Source organism: Hippopotamus amphibius, chromosome 2, assembly GCF_030028045.1.
Source record: "Hippopotamus amphibius kiboko isolate mHipAmp2 chromosome 2, mHipAmp2.hap2, whole genome shotgun sequence".
In the NCBI taxonomy this organism is placed as follows: Eukaryota; Metazoa; Chordata; class Mammalia; order Artiodactyla; family Hippopotamidae; genus Hippopotamus; species Hippopotamus amphibius.
In genome coordinates, this window is record NC_080187.1 from 24,718,088 (window position 1) to 24,741,439 (window position 23,352).

The window sequence follows — 23,352 nt, forward strand, 5'->3', positions numbered from 1 at the left end:
TGGAGAAAAAAAATTCCTTTTTTTGCAGAATAATATGTACTTGTGTACATTAATGCTTCCTTGATCTTTATAGAACAGAGGTCTCTCAGAGCTACTGAATGTGCGTGGACCTTGGGTCTCAGGGTGCTGCCAAGGTCTTGGGGCTGCAGGGATAGGGGCTGCCCTGCATTCTGGTCTGTGCCCTGCTCTGCACTCTGCCCTCGCCCCGCCCAAAGGCATACTGGGCTTCCACCAGTGAGTTCGTATGAAAAAAAATTTCCCATTGCTTAAAACAAGCCCCCAAATGGAATATCACTGAAATATTCAATCTTTTCATTTGACAAAGAGGAAAACTGAACTTCTCAGAAAATTATGAGTTAGTTAAAGGCAAACCAGAAATAGAAGCCGGGTCTGTGGATAACTAGTTCTATCACCATGGTCTTCTTTTCCCTTTGCAAAGGAGTTGGGAGGGTCTTCTTCCCCTCACCCACCCCCTGACTCCACTTAGCCCATCACTCATATTCACAGCCTCACCACATATACCACATCTTCCTCAAGGACAAAACTGCATATCATCCCTCTACAGTCAATCCAATTCTATAAACATTTATTGAGTACCTTCTCTGTGCAGCCCTGTACCAGCTACTGGAGACTCACAGATGAATACAAACCAGCCCCTACCCTCAGATACGTATATGGCCTGTATAATTAAAGTTACCTTATAATTGTACTACAATAGAAATTCTCTTGAATATATTGTATTACAGAAACATGAGAGAAAAGGGAAGAAAAGTCTGCCAATTCCTCGAAACACTAAACGTAGAAATACTATATGACCCAGCAATTCCACGCCCAGGTATATACCCAAAAGAATTGAAAACAGGGACTCAAGCAAATACACAAACACATCACCATAGCTAAAAAAATTAAAACAATCCAAATATCTATCATCAGATGTTGTGCTATATCCATACGATAGAATATGATTCAAACATAGAAAGGCATGAATTTCTCATACAGTACTGTCACCACGCACGTGAACCTCAAAAATACTGTATTATATAAAAGAAACTAGACACAAAGGTCATATACTATGTGATTCTATACAATAGTCCAGACATAGGGAATACCCAGAACACACAAGTCCAGGGAGACAGAAAGCAGGTTGGTGGTTGCCAGGGGCTGAGGGAGGGGCAATAGGGGGTAACTGCTTAATGTGCACATGGTTTCCTTCGGGGGTGATGAAAATATTCTGAAACTGGATCATAGTGATGGTTGCACAATGTCGTAAGTGTACTAAATGCCACTGACGAAGTTGAAACGGCTAATTTTTTGTTATGTGAATAAGTGGAGGGTTCTAAAAAGGCTGCGAAAGAGCCAGGAAGCGAGCTTATAGGCTCCATGGAGGATCAGCTCACACACGCCTGGGATGTCTTCGGACTTTATCCTGGGATGTCTTCGGACTTTATCCTGGGAGAAGCAGGATAGCTAGCGAGGATTTTTAAGCAGGAGGATGACGTGCTCGGATTTGTGTTTCAAACTGGACGTTGTCAGTGGAGGGCTGACAACACTCGGGAGGGTCTGGAGCCGTGGAAACTAGACACCCGGAGTCTGCTGGCCCGGTGAGGGAGTGTAAAGAATGTGCCGGGATATAAAACACCTGCCTGATCATGTTTCTGTTAAGTAATCATAACCATCTTCCACTAAACTCAAACTCAGACATAGTCACTGGGATGAAAAATATTAGCCACAATTCTTTTAAAATCCATTTTTGAGACAATTCAAGCCTATATTTTTGCACATCCTACCAGCCTTGGCACCCAACAGAGTTTTCAAAATAAAATTAACCTGCTTGCTCTTTCTCTGATGATTACTCATAAAGACTTGTCTTTGAGCGAACACTTCATCAAGGAAGAAAATTTGGTGTTGATGACAGCAAACTGCAGTCCAAAAATAGGCTTATAAAAGGAACTATGACCCCAAATTAATACCTGTATCTCCTTCATCTCAACATTGGCCACTTTAGCGTGTCAAGAAATACTTCACACTGTAACTTTTTTTAAAGTTGCCAATGGTATTACTTTGCATAGAGAATAAAACTTTGACTGGAACCAGAACAAAAAATCTGATCGGCTCCACACTCACCTAAGTACCAATTTCAATGTAACCTAACAGAACCGTAGAGAATCTATCAAAACTTTGACAAAGTTGGAAATTCAAAAGATGTCTATCTTGTAGTCAGTGTACCTGCCAGTCAGCTTCCCCTTGTTTTTCATTCTTATCTTTCATAACTTACTTCAGCTTGTCTTAGGGAAACCCCAGGACTGAGAGGTTTCCCAGACTCAAGACTTTCAGCAATAAAACCATTCAAGCACCTGGTTTTCGCCTGCACTGAAACCGCTTCCAAAATTCCCTCTGGGATGCAGGATCAGTTTCACTTGGCAAGTAAATAAAAACCAGCAGTAGTGAAGAAGAGAGAGGAAAAGTTGGACATCCTTTGGCATCCATATGTGGAAAGAAATACATTCCAAGAGCAAGAATGTATTTCACATGAACCCTCAGACTCACGACTTCATACCCATGTGCCGGGAATGTTTTTCCACCTTCCAAATCATTCACTCAACAAACGGCTACAGAGGTCCTACCATTGACCAGGCTTGGGACCAAGTGTTGAGATTCAGAGATGAAGATGTGCTACACTGGCCCCTGGAGATGCTCATAGGCTAGAGGTCAAGTAGAGGAGATGTACTGGGTGACAACCAAGTCTAACACAGCATAATTAATAATTAGGGCTCCCAGCTTCCAAGAGCCAGACATATATACACATTATCTGTCATTCCCACAACCACATCTTAAGGTAAGTATTATTATCGCCATTTTAAAGATTCAAAACCAAACAAATAAACAAAACAAACAAACAAAAAAACAAACCCTAAAGCTCAAAGAGGCAGAACTTGCCCCAAACCACCCAACTAGCAGTGGCAGAAGCTGGCAGATTTGGGGTGAGGTCCTTTTGATTCCAAAACACCTAGTCTACTCTTCCCAGATCCCTTTCACTGTGATCAGGGTTAAGATCAAGGTAATGATAGAAAGCAGTTGGACTTGGACTGAAGGAGAAACAGGAAGAAAGAAACCTCAGCTTAAAATACTTGCAAGAGTGCCTGCTGTGAAACGGGGTCAAAGAAGAGAAAGAGCGATTGCCCAGCAAATTAACTGGGGTACTCTTCAAGACAGTGGTTCTCAGCCTTGAGTAGGCATCATACCACTTGGGGGGGTGGGCAGGTTGAAGTATAGACTGAACCCTACCCCAGAGTTTCTGATTTAGTTGGCCTGGGACAGGGCCTGAGAATTCGCATTTCTAATACGTTCCCACATGATGCTGAGGCTGCTGGTTCAAAGACCATAATTGAGAACCATGTTGAGAAGCAGCTGGACCTCATAGCCCTTCCCCTTCCTTCACCTATAACAAGAGACAGACAGCAGCATCTCTCCCAGGTGGAAACACTGAGTGTGATTCCCAGGCCCCAACTTCCTAGAAAACTCAAGGGATGGAGGAGAAGGAACCTCCATACCGGGGGACAAGCACCAGCACTGAGCCTATCTCCCCGACCATGATGGGAGGCGGGGACGCGGACCATACCTACAACCTTAGTAAGACTTTTCTAAAGTCAAAGAAGAGAAGGCAGTCAAGAATCACCAAAGATTTGAGGAAAATCAGGACTAGAGAAGAAAAGCACCAATGTCGAGAGAGAGAATTAATTCACAAGGAAGTAGAATTAATCAGTCACAATATGGATATTAATTTATGTGAGTAAATCATGATCTATTTCTTCCTTTCCAGTATTCATACCTTTCTAAACACCGGCTTAATGAGGTATAATTTACATATGATAAAATTCACCAATTTTAAGTCTAGTTTAATGTTTTGGCAAATGTAAACAGTCATCTAACCACCACCACCACCACAATCAAGATACAGAATATTTCCATCACACAAAGAAAGATCCTTCTTGGTGCCCATCTACACAAGGGGTTGTGGTGGGGGAAAGTCATATTGCTAGCTTTTTCCTGGGCACCAAGGGAAAAGCTGGAGTTAATTAGCATGAGGTCAAAGAATATGGGGCAGCTAGAGTCTCTGGAAGGAGAGTGGGAGGTGAAGCTTCTCCATGAAGCTGTTCCTCGATCTTAGTTGCACACAAAACCAATGGGAGGACTCTCTTAAAATACTGCTGCCTGGATTCAAGTCCCAGGGATTCTGGATCACTTCATCAATGGTGAGCCTGGGCATTGGGGGTCTTTTTTGTTTTTTGTTTTTTTTCACCTTTAAGAACTTTTATTGGGATATAATTGATATACAATAAACTGTATATGTTTAAAGTGTACAATTTGATTTTTTTTTCTTACTAGTAATGTATATATGGCAATCCCAATCTCCCAGTTCATCCCACCCCAACATCCCCCTCTTCGCTTTCCCTACTTGGTGTCCATATGTTTGTTCTCTACATGTGTCTCTATTTCTGCCTTGCAAACCAGTTGATCTGTACCATTTTTCTATATTCCGCATATATACATTAATATACAATATTTTTCTCTTTTTGACTTACTTCACTCTGTATGACAGTCTCTAGGTCCATCTATGTCTCTACAAATGTCCCAATTTCATTCCTTTTTACAGCTGAGTAATATTCCATTGTACATATATACCACATCTTTATTGATTCATCTGTTGATGGGCATTTAGGTTGCTTCCATGTCCTGGCTATCGTAAACAGTGCTGCAATGAACACTGGGGTGCATGTGTCTTTTTGAATTATGGTGTTCTCTGAGTATACGCCCAGTAGTGGGATTGCTGGGTCATATGGTAATTCTATTTTTAGTTTTTCACGGAACCACCATACTGTTCTCCATTGGGTCGCTTTCAAAAGCCCCTCCAGGTAGTTCTCATGATCAATCAAGGCTGAGAACTGTTGGGCTAAAGGCAGTCATTTGCAGATGGAAGGGAGCTTTTTTTCAAACTGTAAAAGTTATATAACAACTGTCACTAAAGGAAATTACTTAAAAGGAAAAAATCATACCTAATCCTATGGCCCTTGCACAGCAAATATTCTCAATGCTTCGTCCACACACACATATTTTTGCACAACTCTAGGCACTGTGGTGATGCAATTTTCCTTTTACTTTTTTGGTTACCACTTATAATCTTCTTGCTTATATCCCTACATACGGAGGCAGTTTAGGGTAGTGGTTCTGAGTGTGAGCTTTGGAGTTAGACAAACCTGGGTTAAAATCTCAGATTTTTCACTTACAAACTGTGGGTCTCCAGCAAACCCTGTAAACATGCTTGAACTTCAGAGGTTCTAGCTGTAAGATAGGAATAATGGTACCTACCTCACAGTTTCATTCTGAAGACTGATGTTTGTAAAGCTACAGCTGCAAAATACCTGGCAGGCACACTTCTGGCTTTCAATTAATGGTAGCTACTAGTGTCATCAGAGCAAGTAGGACCATCTACTGAAAAGAATGCCATTCTCGGGCACTAAATGTAAACAGACCAAGGGGGTGGGAGAAGAAGGAAAGGACCTCATTCAGCCTCAGCAACAAGGACTCAGGAGCACTGGGGGAGTGGCTGTGTGTATGCATGTGTGTGTGTGTGTACTAAAGGCCTGTATGACCACAATCAGGCATAATTCTGAGGAAGCATTCAAGGCATCCCCTGAATCACCTGTTTCAATAGCAACACCGTAACAGCAACAAGGGCCACAAAGAATGGAATGAAGAGGCCAACTGAGCAAATTCTCTTGTTTTCTCTCCATGAGGCTGGAAAATCAGGCTGACTCCAGGGAGGACTGAGGGAACATCCCTGGGGGCCTTGGACTTACCACAAGAGGTCAGACCCTGAGGATGGAAGAAAAGCATTCCTATGTTAGGGGGAGTGAGAGTTTCAGGCCATTTAATTTGACTCTTAAAAATAATAGTGATACAAATTTATAGAGAGGCACTATTCCAGGCATTTTAATTAATTAAATTAAATCATTCCATCCTCACAACAATCTTATGAAGTAGGTATTGTTATAATCCCCATTTTACAGACGAGGAAGCTGAGGCATAAAGCCGTTAAGTAAACTTGCCCAAGACCACACAGTAAATGGTAGAGTCAGAGCTGAAAACCCAGAGACCAGGCTCTTAACCACCACTGGTACCCCAAGCAGATGAAGTAAGACATAGGAGCTATTTAACCATTAAATTTAAATGGTCGCGAAGATACCATATCATAATTTGCTTAATCATTCCCTTTTTATTCAGTATTTTCCACGTGAGCTGTAGCAAACATCTTCAGGCACACAGATTTTCACTTCTGTTGAATTCTCTCCTTAGGATTATTTCCTGTGAATGGTATTACTTGGTCCAGGGAGGTCAACAATGTTGTAATTGTTGCTGCATAGTGTAGTGTTTACCAAACAGGCTGCAGCACGTGACAATGTCACTAGCAGCGTAGGAGTACACCACCTTCACAACCACTTCAAGCAGCGTGGGGAGAATTACTTGTATAAATAAATAAACATTTATAAAACATATTTTTAGATCTTATAGGTACGAAAGTTGGAAATTTGCAGCAACAGGCTTGCTGGTCAGCTGGGCTTCTGGGACTTTCCCTTTATGCAAGTCCCCATCGTTCACCTCACCTGAAGTTGAACCATTAGTCCCCCACTGGGTCAGGTCCTGGACTCCCAAACTATCTGGAGCGTTGGAAGGTGAGGGGCCCACACATTTGGCCTTTCGTCTACAGCATGCACTGAATACCACCACATTTTGACTGGGTTTTCTTCCCCACTGTACCAGCTGGCTTTCCTGCATGAATTGAAGTGAACTTTAAGCCAGGTTAGCTGTCCTCCTGGTCACGGAAACCAGTGTCTCTAAGGCTTTATTGTATCTACAAAGCACCTGGAGATCTTGTTAAAATGAAGATTCTGATTCAGTAGGTCTAGGGCCTAATCTAACAAACTCCCAGGTGATGCTAATATTGCAGGTCCTAAAAACCGAAATTAAATCATTTAAATTCCTCAGATCAGACAACAAATAGAGGCCAGACAGTTCCATCAGAATCTTCTAATTTCAGCTCTGCCTCTGAAAGCCTCCAGGTCCTTGGTCTAGTCAACCCCTCTCTGAGCCTCAATTTCCCCATCTGTACAATGAAAGATTGAGACTAGATATTCTCTGAGTCCCTTCTATGGTTTTTGTTTCCCTCTTGGACTGCTTTAGCCCTTTCATATTATTTTCCATAATATTTACTCAACAAAAAATATTTGAACTCGAAGAATGACCATAGGCACCTTTTTAAACACTAGGAATGCAAGGATGAACAATTCAGACATGGTCCCTGCATTTGTGGGAGCTCAAGTCTAGTGGAAAAGACAAGCAAATTAAAGTGGGAAAATAGCTTGATACGTGTTTGGGTAGGAAAATCTCAGGGTGCTGAGGGAGCAGATAGCAACTGGATCTCATCCAGACTGATGGGAATCAGGGGAGACTCCCCAAAGGAAATCTCACCCTCAAGGATGAGGTGGGATCCACGTGCAGGTGGGCAGGGGAAGTGGGCTGTGGTCCAGGCGGAGGGGAAGGCATGCATGGCCAAGGCCCAGGGCAAGAAAGAGTGTGGGGCTTTCATGAAGCTGCAAGAGGTACACGTAGGCAGAGCAAGAAGGAGAAGGGGTGAGTGAGGAGAGGGGGAGATGGCAGGGTCCAGAGGGTCGAGGGCCTTGAGTGTCATGGACGTGGACAGTTTCCTAAAGGCGATGGCAAGCCCTCGGAACTCGTAAAGAAGGGGTGGAACTGACCTGGATTTTAGCAAGATCACTTTTGCTACGGTGTGGAGATTGGACTAAAGGGGACAAGGTGGGATGTGAGGAAAGTAGTAAAAAGACTTACAAGAGTCCAAGCAAGAGATGAGAAAAGCCTGGACTAGGGCACGGCAGTGGGAAATGGTAGCACTAGATGCCTCAAGACAGAGGTAGGAGGTAGAATGTGGCTGAGTGCGGGGAGTGAGGAGTTGGAAACGTATAGAAATCTTAGTGGCTTACAGGAACAAACATTTATTTCTTGCACATGGGCCTGTGGGTCAGCTGGGCTCAATCTAACTCAGTTGGGCTCCCCTCAGGCTCTAGGTCAAGCTCAGGTCTGTCCCACATGTCTGCCATTCAGGCACCCAGGCTGAAGGAGCAGCAGCTATCTGGGGCCTGCTCTCCTCGTGACAGATGGGAGGAGCACCGGGGTGGAGGTGGAGCCGGAACACAGGTGGCCCCCGGAACAGCGCCACCGGAGTCTCTATTAGGAACGGCCACGCGGTCATTCCTTTGTTCAAAACAAGACCCAGGGACAAGCCCAAAGTGAATGAGGTGTGAAAGCATACTCTGCTCCAAGACGGAAAGGAAGGAAGAGTGAGGATCTGCTGAACAATCATGTCATCTCCCACAGGGAATTAAGTCCAACCCCCAGGTAGGGGGGGAGCCATTCACTGAAATAAGGTACACACAGGGCGGAGCGTGGTCTGGGATAGGGGTGCAGAGAGAAACGGACTCCATCCATGTTGCGGGGAGTTACCAGCGAGGTGTTCAAGCAGAGATGTCAAAGAAGCAGTTGGATAAGCGGTCCACAGCTCAGGAGAGAGAGATGGGCTCCAGATACGTATTTGTGAATCGTCCGCACAGGGTTGCAGTGAGAGGGGATGAGATCATCCAGGGAGGATCTGCAGAGTTAGAAACAGGGCAGGCCTAGCACAGAACCCTTGGGAACTTCAAGGAATGTTCTTGGAAGGGAGGCCTGCAAAGGAGATGAAGCTGTAGCCAAACAGAGCAAAAACATCAAGTCCTGGAAGCCAAGGGATGGAAGTCTCTCAAGAAAGAGGGAGTGAGCAAGAGTGTCAAATACCGATAACGTCCAATGGGTCTGACCACAGGGCATGGGTTTTCCTAGAGCTGGGTGATTGGAAGCTAGATGCTCTGACAGCACGTGGAGAGAGCTCTTTGCAAGAAACTCAGCAGCCTGCCTCTACCTCTGGAACAAGGCATAAGGAGACATATCCACCTCTCTCTCAAATTAGATTTACATAAGCTTTTTTCTTTTTTTGGCCACACCCCATGGCATGCAGAACATCCCCCACTAGGGATCGAACCTGTGCCCCCTGCAGTGGAAGCCAGGCGTCTTAACCACTGGACCACCAGGGAAGTCCCTTTACATAAGCTTTTTATCAAAGTACAATATACACATCGATATATGCACAGAGTTTAAGGGCATCTTCGTGTACAGCTCAATGCATTTCCCCAAGACGAGCACACCATGTACCCAGCAGCACCCCAAAAGCCCTCCATCTGTCCCCTTCATGAAATCCCTTCCCCACTCCGATTTTGAAAAGATGCCAGGGCAGTGTGTGATCAGTGGGGACCCTTGCGGAACCTGAGGGCTCACTCATTCTAATTCAGAACTTCCCGTGCTTCCTGCTCTTCCCACCCCAACCTCCTCCCTGGGGGCTCTCTCCTTCCTTCATTCCTTCCTTCCTTTCTCCGTTCATTGTTTATGCAGTAAACCGGAGTTGAGGGCCTGTGTGTCCTGCACTCTCTCATGGGGCAGAGAGAGAAAATAAGGGTGAGGAGCCCCAGGCCTCACGCTTAAAAGGAAAGATGTGTCAACAGGCAATTACCATACAAGGTGATGCTGTGAAAATAGAAGTGGTACTGTGTGTGGCTGTAGAGGTTCTACCTGAACGTGCGCTCAGGAAAACACACGTCGCAAACAACTGAAAGTGTGCGGGCAGGATCAGCAGGACTTCTAAGTCTTTGATGGGGTGGAACAGGACTGGATTTTGCTTTATGTCATGGACTTCTCTTGTGGCTGCCCTTCATTTCTCACCATCTGTCCCAAGCATCGGCGGATTCTTCTTCCAATCGAACAACCCACACCGCTGACAGCACTGCAACTGGACAGTAGAGGGCGCTAAAAGACTATGCTTGATACAAACTGCCGTGGACTTTGCAATCCAAAAGGAAACACTTGGATGATGGCTCTGGAAGAAGCTGTGGAAACAGATGAATTCCAGAGAGGGGAAGAGATGTGCCCAGGATCACACAGCTGCTCAGTAGCACAACAAGCCCATTCCACCAGGCCCATGCAATTTATTCTATGATACTCTAAATTTTCCAAAACTCACAATTTATACGATTTAAGGATGCTTCTAGGAATATTCTTCTTTTTTTTCTTTTTTTTTGGCCATGGTGTAGAGGCATATTTCAGTTTATAAACCTCTTACAAATATAATATACATGAATGTTTTCCCTTTCTTCCTAAATCTGAAGCTAGTGCCGCGTTCCCTAGGTTCAGAGCACGCACAGGCTCTGGAATAAGTCTGGGTTTAACTGTAAGCTCTGCCTTCTTCCTGATGTGACCCTGGGTACATTTCTTAACCACGTCCAGTCTCTGGATCCTAAACTGTCAAATCGGGCCACGATCACACACGTACCACACGAAGCTGTTGTCAGGGTTGAGTCAATGCAAATAAAGTGCTCTGAACAATCCCTGGCGAGGAGCAATTGCTCCATCACTGTGAGCTCTTAGTCTCAATCTCCTGGCTGGGCAGCACTGGGCAGCACTGGGCAGCCACTCCTGCTGTGCCCGTGGGGCTGCAGTGTCCAGCTGTGTATCCTCCAACCCTTGGAATCAACAGGCTTGTTTGGTTTCGAGTCCCCATTCTGCCCTGTTTATGGGCTGTGTGATCTGAGCAAGTCCCTCCACCGCCCTGGGCTAGTTTCCTCATTCCTTAAAGGCTGATAATATCACTATTATTATTACTTCGCCTAGTGCAGCAAGAATTCCTTTTCAGTCAATTCAACAAATATTTTCTGATGCCCTACTATGCCCTAGGCCCAGTGCGTGGTCCTAGAGAGAAAGACAAATCAGTCAAAGCCATCAGTAGTCAAGTGGGCTATGTACGCGGGTGATCATACAAATTACCAGAGACTGTAATGAACACAAGAGAAGGAGCACCTGTTAGGGGGTTCCAGGAAGTCTTCCTGGAGGAGGTGAAATCTCAGTTGGCTTTTGAAGGATGAATAAGAGTTTGCCAGACTCATCTTCCTTTAAAGTCAATGGAGATAGTTTGTAGAATCAGGGAGGTCTGTTGTACACACAAGCCACAGCTTTTCTTTCATCTTAACCTCTAGACCCCAGGCCCAATACTCCACTCAGTCTCCCTCTTTTTTCCCAGATACCCCTCTGAGGGAGGCAGGGGAGCCTTGATAGGCTGGTGAATTAAACCTGCTCTAAAAGGAAAGGAGCCCAAATCATGGCACTTGGGAAAGGGTGGAAGGCCCCCTCCCCCCAGCCCACAGAGATCACCTGGAGGCAGGGGCACCCTGACTAGCACACGTCCCAGGGGAGCAGCCCACTTCTCAAGACTGAGGCATCCCTCTGTCTTCCAGCAGACAGGGCATGAAGACCCCAGCCTCCATTCCTCCTCCAGGCAGCCACCCCAGACACAGCCGTTCACATCTTCATGATTCTATCTCTGCCTAAATTGTCCTTTCTCATCCTTTCCCTGCCTGCCCAAATTCCACGTGTCACCTCCTCTGGGAAGTCTCTGTTGCCTGCCACTCCTGGCATAGTGGGCCCCCCTCCACTTCCAGTGTGATCCTGAGTTACAACATCATCACCCTGTCTTCTGAGGCTCTACCTCCCATTATGCAGCGAGCTCTCTGCAGGCAGGTAGTGTGTCTGAGTCACTTCTGTACCCTCAGCTCCTGGCACAGAGCCGGACTCAGAGGACCAGTGTGTCTGAGTCACTTCTGTACCCTCAGCGCCTGGCACAGAGCCAGACTTAGAGGACCTCACTCGGTAAACGTTTGCTGAATTGAACTGAACTGAACCGAACTGGGCCCAGAATTCCTGACTCTTTCCAGTCAATGTTTTTGTTTTCCTGTCTTGGCAGGAAGCAGAGGGCACACTCAAAGAGGTGACTGAAGAGCATGTAATGAACAAAATATTTAGAGGTCTGGGTCAGGTTAAAGGAAATCAAGATGGTGAAGCACCTAGAGACGAGGTGCTGGGGGAAGGACTACCCCTAGGCCTGAAGGGGTGAAGCGAGGGAGCTGGAGCAGAGCTTGGCGAGAGCTGCAGCTGGCAGAGAAGAGCTGCCTGGCAGGAGCTGAGGACACAGCCCCTGCCAAACGCAGCTTGGGGTAGAGGGGGAATCAGTGCCCACCCGCGCTCCTCCCACCCATCTCCCGCTGCGGCCCCCCATTGGTTGAACTCAAATGGAAGCCAGAGACCAAAGGAGTCCAGGTGGTGCAGGCCCCAGAAGGCAGCTTCCCTGGGCACAGAAAAGAGTGAATGAAAATTGAGAGCAGATCTGGACGGGGAAGTGGGGAATATCCAGCACAAGCGGTTTTTCCCAAAGGATCGTCCACATTGCATCAGCATCAGAACAACCTCAGAAGAGTGTTTCAGAAGCAGATTCCTAGGTTCCTGCCCAGAGCTGCTAAATTAAAATAGCTATCTCTGGGGCCCTGGAGTCTGCATTCTCACGAAGTTCCCAAAGTGATTCTAGAAATCACCTGGGGACCTCTGGAAAGTGTGGAATTATGGGAAATCTGAACGTGGTCAATTCAGAATCTGAACCTACAGAATCCCCCCAGGTATGGGGCCTAATGATGTTGGTTCTCCACCTATGACTTCCCAAGGACCAGGGGACCTCATTTATTCCAGCATTCATCCAGCACTCCTGAGCGCGTGCTAATGTCTGAGCCCCGTGGAAGGTTCTGGCAACATAAAGGTGAACCAGGATTTTCCCACCTGACTATCCTAGGATAATGTCTTTCACCCCATGCAGGGATTCTTCCGGGGCTTCCAAAACCTGTCTACCATGTGGGAATGACTCCTCAGTGCTTCTGCAAGCATCAGTTCAAGCACCGGGCCAAAAAACAAACCACCATCACACACATGACACCCAGACACATCCCTCTTCTGAGTTTGGGTGTATAGCTGCCTATGAAACATACACTTGGAGGCCCCGCAGTCCTCCTGACCCACACGGCCGTAAGGAGACTCATCTTCTATCCCCACCCCCCACCCCAAGGCTCCCAGCAGAAACCTGGGAGTCCTTTGCTACACCTCCCTCCCTGCATCCCTGCCCCCAGTCACCAGGTCCCTCCGTTCAGCCTCCTAACCCTCCCACCCCTCCCCTTCTCTAGGTTTCTGCCATCACTCCAGGTCATCTACATCTCCCCACGTTATCACTGCAATGACCTAACAAGCTTCTTTGTCCCTTTCCAAGGCATTGTTGCCAGAGGGGGTCTTTAAAATATGCAAAATCCAAACATGTCACACCCTTGCTCCCCAGTGCCCTTGGGACCTAGTCCAGACTCCCTACCGTAGCACACAAGCCTCCTGCATCTGGCCAGGCCTGAGTTTCTACCTCCTTTCCCACCACTTCCCACCCCCTCCCTGCCCCACACACCCTCATACCCTCATCACAGATTTTAAGTTCATGCACTTTCACACCTTCTCCCCAGAATATTCTCCCCCTCCTATACCTGGTCAGTTCCTCCCTGCCTATCATCTGAAGTGTCGTCTTACCCTTGAAGTCTTCTCTGACCCACCAGACTGTACTCTCTCCGTATCTTGCTCTCATTTCTGATAGAGTTTGTCTCACCCCCTGGGAATAGTCTATTTGTTTCTTTTATGAGTCTGCAATATCTATGAGGACAAGGATCAGTCACACCTAATTTGCCTTTATATCCCAGTGCTTGACAGAGTGCCTTCCAGCCCCCACGAGTGGGTAGATGGGAAGATAGACAGATGAACTGCATGGATAATAGTCTCTCACACAGAAAAAGATCTTCCAAGAGAAGACCTAGGGCAGACTGCTTCATTAAATCCACTAATTTGATAGGCGTTTCATCTGGTTCCACAACCAGTGGAGTGTACCATGCACTACACCAGGCTCTGTGCCAGCAGAGCAATCAGGAACAATTTCTCAGACGTCCCTGGTGGCGCAGTGGTTAAGAATCCGCCTCCCAGTGCAGGGGACACGGGTTCAATCCCTGATCTGGGAAGATCCCACATGCCGCGGAGCAACTAAGCCCATGCACCACAACTACTCAGCCCGGGTGCTGTAACTACTGAAGCCTGAGTGCCTAGAGCCCTTACTCTGCAAAAAGAGAAGACACTGCAATGACAAGCCCACGCACCACAACGAAGAGTAGCCCCTACTCCCCGCAACTAGAGAAAGCCCATGAGCAGCAATGAAGACTCAACGCAGCCAAAACAAATAATTAAAAAAAAAAATCTCTCCACCCCAAGAACCTCATGATAGGAGGGGAGACAATGTCTTAGTCTTTTTCAGATTGCAAGGAAAAGACATATTCGGGTTTCTTAGATACTGATGAAAGGGCTAGATTAAGATACTTCCTGCAGAGAAGGGTTTCTTGTGTGAAAGTAAGGAAATATGAGAACACCCTAGCAGCAGCCCAGTCCTTCTGGAAACAGTGCTTCCAAGGCAGGGATGTCAAGTAGACCTCATGGAGGTTAGAATTAAAGTTCCTTGGATCAGTCAGCCTTTGCCCTAGTAATGCCGTACAATAAACCAACCCCCCAAAACTCAGTGTCTTAAAACAACGACAACTGATTTGAAATTTGGTTGTACTTCACATTTTTCTCATTTTTCTGGGACCAGTCTACCTGGGGCTGTCTTTTTACGACAGAAGCAGAAGTTCAAGAAGAACCAGCTTGACCACACCAGCCTGCTGCAAGCCTCTGATGGCATCGCGTCTGCTAACATCCCATTGGCCCAAGCAAGCCACAGGGCCCAGCCCAAAGTTCAGCAGGGAGAAGTCCAGATACTTTGAGTGTAATGAACGTCCGGGTCACGTGACAAAAAGCTTGGCTGCAGGGAGGAGGGAAGGATGGAGGCCAATGCAATCTATACAACCTACCACACTCATTTTTCAGGATAGAAGTCATCTTCAAAACAGATATTAATGGCTTCGTTTTTTGCCTTCTGACATATAAGCTCCATAAAGTCAAGGACTTCATTGTAGTCCCAGAACCTAGAAGAGTGCGTGGCAGAGAGTTGGTGCGGATCAATATTTGCTGAATGAACGATGCCTCGTCCTGCCTTCTCCTCACATTCTCACTTCCCGAGAGACGGCGAGTGATTAGACAGGTTTGTTAAAGACGCGCAGGTGCTGAATAAGGAGCTTGGACTTTATTCAGTGGGTAGGCCCTGGGGAGCCTTTGGAAGCTGGTGAGCAGAGGAGTAACTTGTTCAAACCTGCACTTAAGCAAGATTAACCTGTTATCAGATTCCAAGGAAAAACTGAGGGGAAGCTGGAGACCGACTGGGAGGCTATTTATAGGAACCCTGGTGAGAGATAAGGAGGTCCTGGAGTGGAAGGTGGTGACTGGGAGGGATGTGCGAACTATTGTGGGGGTAGAAAGGAGAGAACATGTCATTTTCTTAGATGACAAGACAGGGAGGTGTTGGGGCTGGAGGCCCAGGCCGTGGGCAGATGGTCAGTGGATAAGGAGCAGGCCTGTGGGATGGAGTAGACCTATTCGTTTGGGACGTGTTGAGTTTGAAGTGCTTTGGGGAGATCCAGCTGCAGGTATCTAGCAGACACCAAAAATGCAGAACCGGCCTTCAGAAGAGATTTCTCATGAATATCTTAACGTATTCATTTATATCAAGTATTACATTTACATATGATACCCACGTAGGCAAACTCTTCTAAACTTGCTGGATACCCCCAGCAGCTAAAGATCAGGCAAAGCAGCTTGTGGTGGGTTGTCTGGTTTTCATAAGTCTCCGTATAGAGGAGAAGAGGGCCGAGGACAGCAGCAGGAGACCAGATTCAGAGAGAGACACCGCCACTGCCAGGCATGAGCGCCTTTCCTTCTCTAGAACTTTAAACCCCACCAAAGACAGCCCCTGGCTTTCATAACATCAAGATATTTATTAGTCCCTTCTCTACGCCAGGCACTGTGTTCAGGGCCAGAGACAAGCGGATTAATATGGAAAAGCCCCTGCCCTCGGTGTGGGGGAAGGGCAGAGACTTCTGGGCTTAAGCTAAGCCCGACCAAGAGGTACAGGAGCCTGGATAAATGTCCAGTGGGCGTTCAAAACAGAGGTTGGTTGATTCTGTCTGACCAGAGAGTAGAAGATAGTGATAGACACCAAAGGTTCGGGAAATGTCCAGGTGGATGAGGAGGGACAATAACAAAGAACATTCCAGATACAGAGCGTAACGCGGGTCAGGGCTAGTGATAGAGGTGCACCAGCAGACTGCATGAGTATTTTGGAAGGGCTGACACTTGAGGGCAGGAGGAAGCGGAGGAGAGGGGCCAGGGGGAGGAGAGGCCAAGGTGATGCAGGACTCGGTGCACGGCTTTGACCCCCAGGAGAAGGAATTAGGGATGTAGCCAGGATTCCCTGTCCCTGAAACATTTTACATAGGGGTCCCAGAGGTCTGGCTTTCCCTTCCTTAGGAGAACAAGATAAAACTCATAATAAATCCTGATTGATTATCTAAAAGTAGATAAAATCTTTTTTTAAACAAAGAACTTAGATTTTTTTATTGAAGGCTGACTCTCACAACATTAGATAAAATATTCTAATCCCCTGCGTGACATAACCATGCATGGTCAAAGGCTTATGAGTCATGTGCATAGTGTTTTCAAAATGCCATCAAACATCTGACCTCATCCAGCCTGCACGGCATTTGAGATGCAGGTGTTCCCAACATCTGACTGACAGATGAGACCACTAGACTTAGAAGGAGTCCCTAACAAATACTTCTCACAATAATCATGAAAACTGTTCTTCAAAAAGCCTTAAAGATTAGCGTGAGAATGTCTAACTAAAGAAGCGTGTCTTCTCTGCTCTCGGGAATGAGAAAAGTGTGTTTAGCTGTCAAATGACTTTCAGAGAACTGTCTTGCTTGGGCCAGTGGTTTCCAAATGCACTTTGGACCAGTTGCACTGGATTCACCCAAGACTTTTCACTCCCTAGGTGATTCTGATTTACAGTCGGCTAGAAGAAAGGTCATTTGGCCTCTTTTGGTTGCAAGGATAAGTTGAGGCCTTGATGGTGAAAATGTGCTCCACAGGCCACCTGTCTCAGCATCATTCAGGTGGCTTAATTACCACGCAGTTTCCTGGATCCAACCCAGATCTATCAAATCAGAGTCTCCAGAGGTGGGGCCCTGGAATTTCTATTTTCAACAAGCTCCCAAGATGTGCATGTTCATTTACTTATGGCTCTCTCTTACTATGTGACAGACACCATTCCAGGCCTGGGGGTGTGATGGTAAGCAAGACCCACCACATCCTTCCCCTAAAGACACTCACATTTTGACCCAGCTCTCTGCATGCTGGGGTTTGACAACCCCCGCCTTAGCATAATGCACGGCAGCTCCATGACTATAGGGGCCAATATGAAGATGGAAATCTCAAAGGATCCCAGCACAGACACCCAACCAGCCCGGATGAGCCAGGGATAAAAGCAGTTTGGAAAAGAAAGGACACGAGGCAGAGGCCTTAGCAGCAGGACTTCTCTCTGTGGCTGCCCCAGTTCTCTCTGGTTGGTAACAAACCACTCTCAAGACTTAGTGGCTGAAAATGATGGGGAGCTTTAAAAAAAATTTCTCATGATTCAATGTGTTGGTTGGGCGGTTCTTTGACAGGTCGTCCTTGGGCTCAGCTGAGACAAATCTGGCCTGAAGGGACCTCTCTCCATGGAGCCCTTTATCCTGGGCTTCTTAATGGTAATGGCATGGTGGTCCAGGGTTCCGTGAGGGCCCGCCCCAGTGGCAAGTGCCTATTAAATATCTACTTGTGACCTGTTTGCTGATGTCCCATTAGCTACATCAAGTCACTTTGGCTCAGCTTCAGTGTGGGAGGGGACTACACAGGTGTAGGACACCAGGAAGTCACTTCTTTGGGGGTCATTAGAGTAACACTTGACCACAGTTTCTCTGGCTGCCTCTCTTTTATTTTTTATTAATTTTTTTGGCCACACCATGCACCTTGCAAGAACTTAGTTCCCTGACCAGGGACTGAACCCGGGCCCACGGTGGTAAAAGCGTGGTGTCCTAACCACTGCACCACAAGGGAAGTCCCTGTCTAGCTGTCTCTTCATCTTGGGATCTCTCTGTGTGCCTTCTCACTTCTTTCCTTGTGTTCTCCAGTTTACATTTCTATGCAAAGGAACCCAACTGATCTTTCTAGGCACTTCCATGACTCATGGGCGTCCCAACTCATGGGGATTCTAGGGCTTGGCAGGATGCTGGCAGGGCTGGGGTAAAGCAGATGAGAAGGATTTGATGGACATCTTGGGCCCCCTGGTTAAACCTCCCATAGAAGAGTCATGAAACTCCCGTGGTTGGTGCTGTAGTCACCCTGATATAAAAATATCCTCCTATACAATTAGCTGGGAGCAAATTTGTATTTGCTACTGGTTATGCAGATTTTTTAAAATATTTTCTTCATATTTCTGAAGTGCTATATGAATGTCGTAGAAGTTTTGAAAAATATGAAGAAGAAAATGAAAATCACCAGTTGCTCTGGACTGAATGTTTATGTTCCCTACAAAATGTGTATGTGAAACCTAATCCTCAATGTGATGGTATTTGGAGGTGGGTCTTGGGGAGGTGATTATGTCACGAAGGTAGAGCCCCATGAAGGGGGTTAGCACCCTTGTAATAAAAGAGGCCCCAGAGAGCTCCTTCACCCCTCCTCCACGCAAGGCTGTCTGTGAAACAGGAAACACATGCTTACCTGACACCCAAACTGCCAGAACCTTGATCTTGGACTTCCCAGCCTCCAGAACTGTAAGAAATAAATGTCTGTTGTTTATAGCCACCTAATCTATTTCTATTTTAAAAATGTATCTATTTCTAGATAATTACTCTTAACTTTTTAGTAAACTTTCAAATTTTTTATGTGCATAAATATTTTTCCTTATGAAGTCATGCTGTGAATATACCTTTATGTCTTCGCCTAAACTATATCACTCGCAATTTCCCATGTAAAATAATTTTGAGTTAAATATATAATAATCAATGGGACATAACTACTATATATTCATTCAGTTTCTTATTTCATACTTTTAGCAGTTATCAACAGTGCTAAAATAACCCATTTCTGTTCATCAGTCTTTACCTGCATTTGGATTTTTTTCTTTAAATAGATTAGGTGCATATTTTTTCCTTATAAAGCACAGCTTTAAAGATTACTTCGGTGTTGCTTAATAAACAGCTAAAGAGAAATTTTTCTTCCTGAATGGGAAGGATACTTTCCCTTGCTCCATATGCCAAGGCTGGCTTTGCAGAATGGGTCCATTTCCTCCCGCTGGACAGTCCTTGTCTATCCCCAATTCCATGTAGGGGCACAGGACAGCTAGGCTGGGTTGGGTTTTCAGTGACTCCACCAAAGCTGGAGACAGAGCGGTACATGTTCCCACGGTCACCTCTTTATCCAAACCGTGGAAAACTGATTTCATAACTGGCACAGGCTGTGTTTGGGTCAGGAACCCAATATTAACTACAAAGACTGACCTCAACCCAGGGAACTTGAGAAGAAACTAGATAACACTGTTGGGAAATTGTTCCCTCCTGTAAGCTGGCATTTGAAATACGTACTGGTATTATGCACATTTTTTTAATGCCACTGAACCAAGTGTAATGGAAAATAATACACTGGCCTTAGGAAGTCAAGGGCCTTGGCCTGATTTGAGCGTATCAATAAGGCAATCCAATTTCAATTAGTTTTCTCTCGCATCACACTCTTGGTAGGTTCCTGGTTCTCTTTAGGCTTCCCGCATAAGAAGAAATGATGTCAGAGTTCACATTTGGGGTAGCAGACTTGCTCAATTGTATATAATGTGTTCAGCGTGAATGTAGAGGAATCTAAATGGAGAAGGAGGGGCCCCTGAGTCTGCCTATGCAGTCAGAGAAAGCTGGTTACTCAGACTAGACAAGACTGAGAGAGAGATGAAGGCTGCCCTCAAGGCATCCATCCTACAGCAGGAGGATGAAATAGCATCATGAATGCTGACCAAATTGGCCAGCTGCCCACAATTGAGACTGTTTATGATTCTACATCACAATGGGATTGAAACCATGAGACACTAAGTGGGATTTAGCGCCCCCACACTCTATTACCTGGTAATTTCTATGTTGCATTTTACTCACTCTGTTATTCCTGGTTCTGATGTCTAAAGATGGAGCTCATGGAATTAACTAGCTCAGCAACCCAGGCAGACAACAAAGGGGTGTGTCCTTGACCTGTAGACCCTCTGCCAGCACAATCAGGTGACACACAGCTGTGAGGAGGCATGGGTGATGTCCTAACTCCTTGAGTTGTTTCACGTAGAAACTGCATCATAGTGATATATAATCACTAATTAGTTATACCTTATCTGGGACACCACGGATCACATTGCTCCCTTATCTACCTATCTATATCAATCTGTGTCTCTTTTCTGTCTCTCTATTGGTCAATTATCAAGCTTGCATGCAAAATTCTGGAAGAAATTCTGGAAGGACTTTAGATACAATATAACTCTTCCTACTCACTGCAGAAAGGCAAGTGATTTTTTGAGAAGGGGCTCATAGCCTTTGCATACCTTGCTTAGAAATTACAGTCACAGCCCACATGGCATTAGGAAGATCTCTAGCCCCATTCAGGGGATTTTCCAAGAGCCTTCCAAAGGGACATGAATGTTTCTAGCTAAATGCAAGTCAAAATGAGATGACTCCTGGGGTACAGAAGTTAGAGATCTCATAACAAGTTAGGATAATCCAGGAAGAGGTAGCTGGTGAGATGGATCTTAAAGCATGGGTAGGATTTCAACAAGCAGAGATGGGAGAACGAGTCATTTCAGGAGGTTGATGTGGGTGGCCTTCATTCTTCAAGGGGAAACAAGAAAAAGGTTGTGCTTGGGCTTGGGCTGGGATGACCAAGGCTGGACAAGGTGGTGGCATCTAAGACCAAACTGAGAGAAGCTCACAGGTGAAAACAATGGAGACAGAATAATGTTTTCTCATACAGTAGCCGGAGAACTTCACCCTGGAAGGAGAGCAGTATCTGTGTCAGCTTTGGTGGCTGCCACATGAAGTCAATCTCCAAGCACTACTCAGGCATCTTGGCAGGAAATCATACGACTCTCATTAACCCATAGCTGGTATGCAAAGATGATATGCCTTAGGAGCTCTGCTGTCTCTGACCGAACACAGATTTCTTTAACTTCACGTGTGACTCATGTTTACAGAGGCATCGCTGGACAGTCTGTTTGGGCTGTGATGCAGTGACTGTGTGTACCATGGAAAAAATGAGAAAGACATCCTAGCAGGACGCCAGGGCGCAGTTGAGGAAATCCTGTGATGTGTCATCCATGCAACACTAGAAGGTCACCAGAGCACGGGGCAGGCTGAACAGCGTCCCCCATTCTTGAAATGTCACCAGGGGGTGGGTGGGAGCTTTTCTCCCGGGCCCAGATCAGGTTTCCACCGTCTCAGGGATGAAATGGTCAGCCAAGCTAGGAGAGGTTTCAGATGACCAAATTTTCCTGAATGCAACGCAGTCGAGGCCTGGGTGGTTGAAGCTCCCCGTCTTCTTTCTCTGGTCATTTTGTTACCGGCTGTGTCAGGAAAGCATCACTCTTAATCTGAAGGTCACTGAAAGGACTTTTTCCTTCTCTTTCATCCTCATCCAAAGCTCTTCTTTTCTGTTCCATCCCCTCAGCCACATGCATTTCCAAAATAGGAGGAAGAGTTCTTGACCTATAGATGTTTCTTTCAAGCAAGCTATACATTGTCACACCCTGGTCCTAGTTACAGCTTTGACTTGCCAAGTAACCTATGCTCTGAGCTTCGTTAGCAAAATTTAGAGGGAGTCAATAATATAAAACAATTTTTTAAGAATATTGTGCACACACCATTATTTTTTTCCGGAGAGAACTGGTTTACTTTGAAATAGGTTACATGTCCCACAGTAGATAATTCAGAAGGTACACAAATGTTTGTAGCAAAAAGTAAACACCCATCCCTCCCTTGCTCCACTTGTCCAATTCCTCTTTGGGAGGTAACGACGTTCCTTGTTTCAGTTTTGTGTGTACTCTACATACTTCAATGTGTTTATTTTAAGGTCTACTTTTCTTAGCAAACATGACCACCACTACGACTGCCACCATTACTGCCTCCTCTCCAGTCACATGGTTAGCTAGTTCCTGGCCCCAGGAGATCATGGTCAGATGGATGGAGTCAGAGATCCAAGGTCAAGAGCAGAGAGCCTGAGAGCTCTCTATTAGTGGTCCATATTGGCCTGTAGGGAATGCCCTCTCTCCACATCTCCTCTTTCCCTCCCCTTCTGCCCCTATGGATATGTACCTCCTTTAAGAAGCTGATGCTCTGATCCTAGTCCCATTCACCAAAGCATCACTGATGCCTACGAGATCATCTCTCAGTAAAATTTCCCAACCCCTTCATTTATTACTCAGACTATGTTCTTGGTGTGTACACACTGGAGGCTGTGGGACAGAAGTTATATAACTTCAGTGTACATAAGATTCTTATAGTTAATTTTAAAATGCAGGTCCCTGGGTTCCACAATCGGAGATTCAGAAGGTCTGGCCTGAGGCCAGGAGTCTGCTTTTTCACAAGGACTCCTTCTCCCAAGGTGATCTTGATAGATCATCACTTGGATCAAACTTTTAAAATGATGCCTTCAGCAGTGTTCCTGACTCCTTTCCCTAAAACCTTCCATTAAGGAAATCCTGAGTGTTTCCTTTATCATGGCCGATTTTTTAAAGTCATGACCTGTGTATGGGCTTTTGTACATTGCCTGGGTGTTTTTCTCTTTCTCCTTCTGTTCACGGGCCTGTGAACCTTCAAGGTGTGTCTGGGAGACTTGACAAACCCATTCTCCCTGGGATTTGTAAGATGACACCACTCCTTTCAAGGAAGGCCATTCCTTAAATACCACCAGCCACAGTTCAGGACACCAAATTTCATTCTCTGCATTTCTCTTCAGTTCAGAGTTGGATCTCAAAGTCCCTAGACTCACATTTCCATTTTACATGTAGCAGCAAATCCATGTGGTGGTCCACGAGGCTATTATGGTCCTTTTGGCCCTGTGGCATATCTACAGCATGTGCACCAGAAGTGTGTTTTTAAAACTCAGGTCTGTGTATCCCCAAGGGTTCACTCATGTGTTCTTGAAGGTCTGAAAACCCTCTGAGATAATTGTTGAACACTATCTTTCCATTCTGATGATAATATTAAAAATATATGCATAATCTGGACCCTAGGACTAACTCCCTTACGTGGAGGG

General features: G+C 45.8%; 1 protein-coding gene across 5 annotated transcripts in view; it reads left to right on the plus strand.

The window, feature by feature from the left end:
* The window catches only part of PTPN3 (protein tyrosine phosphatase non-receptor type 3), a 134,253-nt gene that overhangs the window by 1,255 nt on the left and 109,646 nt on the right, over window positions 1-23,352 (plus strand). Inside the window, exon 1 of one of the 5 annotated variants that reach the window (XM_057723744.1) lies at window positions 15,037-15,187. The exons of the other annotated variants lie outside the window; for them this stretch is intronic. The gene's annotated coding sequence lies outside the window, so the exon portion shown is untranslated. Of the gene's footprint in view, window positions 1-15,036; window positions 15,188-23,352 lie in introns of those variants that run through there. 5 annotated transcript variants of the gene reach the window in all.